This window comes from Athene cunicularia, assembly GCF_003259725.1.
Source record: "Athene cunicularia isolate RWA chromosome 8 unlocalized genomic scaffold, athCun1 chr8_part1, whole genome shotgun sequence".
In the NCBI taxonomy this organism is placed as follows: domain Eukaryota; kingdom Metazoa; phylum Chordata; class Aves; order Strigiformes; family Strigidae; genus Athene; species Athene cunicularia.
The window spans coordinates 4,594,532-4,598,901 of record NW_020799109.1 but is presented as its reverse complement, the minus strand read 5'-3'; positions in this window follow the sequence as shown (position 1 = coordinate 4,598,901).

Sequence of the window (4,370 nt, the reverse complement as noted above, 5' to 3'; positions counted from 1 at the left end):
AAAAAAAAAAAAAAAAAAAAAAAAAAAGTATCTGCTTATTACACTGCTCTTCATATTTTGTTAATAAAATTATATATTAAAATCTGGATGCATATCTAATTTTACCTCTCAACATCTGCCACTGCTTCATGACCTCTAAGACAGACTGCAAGCACCTTGATAAATAGACTAAAAGGTAGCCCACTAGATACAGAGCAATCCTCCAAGTTCCTAGAACCATGTTTTTACCGTCACAACAAACATACCATCCCTAAACCTCCAAAGTAACATGAAGCCTCTTCTTCCCAAGAAGCATACTGTCACCCTGCTTTTCTAGCCTGAATACCAAAAAACACTGATATTAAAACACATTCATAACCAGACAATGACTTTTAACAGAGAAGAGGCGCTTTTCAAAAAATAAAACCAAAACCAACCACAAGCACACTGAAGTTCAGATAGCTAAAAGGAAAATCGTGATTATAGAAAATATCTTATACATCAACTTCTTTCTCCCGAAACACCAGTTTCAGTAAGATTTATCATCTGTTTACTACTGACATATGATTCTTCCATCCACCATCCTCATAAAACAGGGAAAAGAACCAGCACACTAGAGCTTAGGGAAGGAGAGGGAAATACGGGCAGGAGGGAGAGGGAAATACGGGCAGGAGGGAGAGGGAAATACGCCATGGCCAACTCAAATCGTAGGGGTACTTCTCTATATGAAGATCACAGTTAGCTGAATGGGAACTGGACTTTTATGTGTGCTCTTGCCAAAAAAAAAAAAAAAAAAAAAAAAAAAAAAAAAAAAAGAGCCTTATTAGTCCCTGAAACAAGCATCTTCAATGACTTCTCTTCGTTGACACAACCCACTATAAAGACCACCCAGAGTTACCAAGGTTCACTGTGTCACGTAATACTCTGCCGTGATAACTCAGGCCAACAGTGTTTAGAAGACGCTGCAACTAATAACATGCATGTAGAGTCATTACTGCTAACATGGCAAAATTCCAGGAAGGGAGAAGCAATGGTGTAAGAGCACCTTTACCTACCACTCCACAGAAAGGAAATTAAGTAGAAAATATCAAGTAATGCTGGGTGTCTGGACTGCCTTTCGGCTTAGCAGCTCAAGGTGACGAAAACCCCTGGGCACATGGACTTGCAAGGCAGGTGTGCCCGGAGAGCCTCGAGCCCGCAGGGAGGAAAGCACATTGACCCAAGCAATGTATCCTGAAGGAAGGCAAAGCATTCACTTCATCCTCGTGACGACATGGAAGCCCAGGCTTTCAAACGAGATGTAAAATAAAGCCCTGACCACTCATCGTCATTAAAGATCCCATGACAATTCTTGCAAGAGTAAAAATGTTAACTAACATGTCCTGGCCAATATCCAACTCGGATAATTGCATTCTGCTTCCTAAATTCCCCTTGCAGTTTCAATTGGATTAGTTTTTCTTCATTTCTCTTCCCTAAGCCCCTCCTGCATAATGTTTCTAGCCCAGAATGGCTGCTGCATTCCACTCCAGAGGTGCGTGAATTATCAGTATTGGGCAATCCCAACATACATTTTGTATACATTAGTCAGAGAAAATGCTCTGTGAGCCGGAGTAATACCCTCACCTCTCACTGAGGAGCATTTAACTTTCCAAATGAGAAATCCCACTGATGTTAGTAAGATTTACATTTTTTTCTAAGATATTGCCTTGCAAGGAAGGGTAAAGGTACCAAACCCAGCCTCCTGCCTATTAGAAGAGTCCTTTGCTGGGCCATATCCTCAGCTTAATGAACCAGATGCAGTTGCTTTGACTTCAAGAGAACTCTGCTACATTAAAACAGGAGAAAATATTCATGCAGTGTTTTTCCACAAAGTCACTCATGTTTAAATGTTGCAAGAATCAAAGAAGTTGGCTGTTGAATGCATCAATCTGCAGATCGAGGAATATCAGAACGTATTCTCCTCGCTTTTAACTAGCTTGCACAATCTTCGTGCTATTTTAAAGGAAAGTTGGAGGTTCTTTAACTTGGCATACCAATGAAAAATGAAAGTGCTGTGAAATATGAATCTCCTGTTGTTTGTGATGTGTAAAGTACTCACAATACCATAGAGACAAACTGAAAAGTCCTAACCCAACGCATTTTATGAAACAGGAGGAGCAAAGGTGATTTATGTGCATAAAAGCAAAAACTGACAAGCCTTTGATTTTCTTGTAGAACAATCCCAAAACAATTGTCAAGACGGCTTAGGTTTTTCGCCCTCTGTACTTCCTGTAATAGGACCATTTTATCCAACGTGCTATTTTATAGACACTGTGTAAAGGGTCATTTCCATCTGCTATCCAGGTTACTCAAAAGATTACTTTTCATTCCCTCTTCCAAGAGCTCAGCAACAGTTGAGAATGGCTTGTTTTCATTTCCAGCCTGCTTCTGCATCCCTGCTAAAGCATAAAACCACAAACATGCCACCTACTTCATTCTTTAGAGCTCTGATAGCACAAGGACATCCTTAAAAATCCAAGTGAGCAATTGTAGGCAGCCTGTAATCAGACCAACAGGGAACACAGAGAATATATTCATTTTGGTATTTCCTCATGAGTATCATAAGCCTCCTCCTCTCCCCCTTGTAGACAGTGAATTCACTTAATAGGTGTCACTGTGAAAGCATCCAGATCCGCCAGCTCCAGGCTGGGTTGGCCGCAGCATCACTCCCAGTACTAAGGTGTGGAACTGACTGCTGAAATTAAAGGTTGGTACCAGAGGGTGAATATCAGGCACAAGCTGATGAGCACAGATGGATCTGCAAAGGAATTTTATGTCAGAATCAGATGGTTAAAGAAACATAGCCTGTGTTCCTGATCTGCAGCGCACATATGAAGTTGGTAAGAGAAACCTGATCATCAGAAGTGACTGACTCATATTTTCTGTTGCTCATGTACTGCCATTCTGGGTACCAGTCTGGACTCCAGCTCAGCTCTTTTGGCACACAAAAGCTGACATCAACAGGGGAATCGATACCTGTCCTCAACCATATACTCATCTGTTCCCATAGTTTTGCTCCAGTGGAGAAATGGGCTTGATCTGGAGAATAGTGAAGCTTGCATCCTTATGATAAGCAGTGCTCAAGATTACCTGGCATTTCTACAGTAAACGGGATTGAAAGCTTTGTCCTTTTACTGAAATTTACTTTCAAAAGTGTACAACTGTTCATCAATGGCCTCAGTTTCATGAGCAACCTGAAAAAAAGACTGGAATGTCTCTTTTAGCCACTCCTTCCTTCCCACTTTTTTTTTTTTTTTTTTTTAAGACTACTCTATCTGGAATGGAAACCTTAGCATTACCATGCTCTGAAACACAGTAGTCCCTGCGACAATGATCAATAAAAAATTAGTGTGACTACAAGAACAGAAGCTTGGGATTACAGAGATCTAAAAATGGAAGGATTTCCCTACCCTTCCTTCTGCATCCTGATAAATCCTTCCAAAATCTGACTGTAAACATTTTAATTCTCTGTCAGCTCGCTGGAGGAAATCATTACAGAGGCAAAATTAGAGAGCACCGGGTGCTGCTCTGCAATAAGCATCTGTCAGTCAAGCAGGCGTCACCCCGCAAGTCACCCCGAGCACTTCCATCCTCCAACCCCGGGGAAGGGGGCTGGACACAGAGGGTTCGCCCCACGCGGAGCACAGCTGGAGTGACTGGGGCCAAAGCTGTACTCCAGCCACTCAGGGGCACAAGATTTGAATTTTTTATTTATTATTTTAACTAAACAGAGTCACTCTCTCTCCCCCTCTCCGGTTCAAGCAACTTATACATTTAATTCAATTTTAAGAGGTATATGTTTGTTTACTAGAGCAAACAAAAACCAATAACGAGGAGCTGCAGTTAGAAGGAAGCAACCTGCTTGTCTTCTACTCAAAATTAAATTTTTAGCACCAAATATTGACATTAGATGGTAAGCAGCTTAGTCCCATGTCTGCTTTTCACACCTTCCAAGTAGACACCAGAGAATTTGGTGCGAGACCGCTGAAGGCTGCGTGCTGACCTGCGCTGAGATTTCAGCATCACATCCCACAGAAACCACCATCTAAAACGTGTTGGGGTTCCTCAGAACAAACCTTCATCACTCAATTTGCCAACACCATCAACCTCAGGAATCGTTTTCCCTTTTATCTCTCGTTTTCCTTGCAGCATCACAGATAGAGTAAACCATACACAGAAGAGAATGATGCTATCGTGTACCACTGCACTCTACTTGGTTAAGAAAATACATTCAGGCAGGAGAACTCACTGTCAGTTAAAGGAAGATAGAAGGGGAGGGGAAACGAGAAAAGAAGAAAAAAAAAAAAAAAAAAAAAAAAAAAAAACCAAAAAAAAAAAAAAAAAAAAAAAAA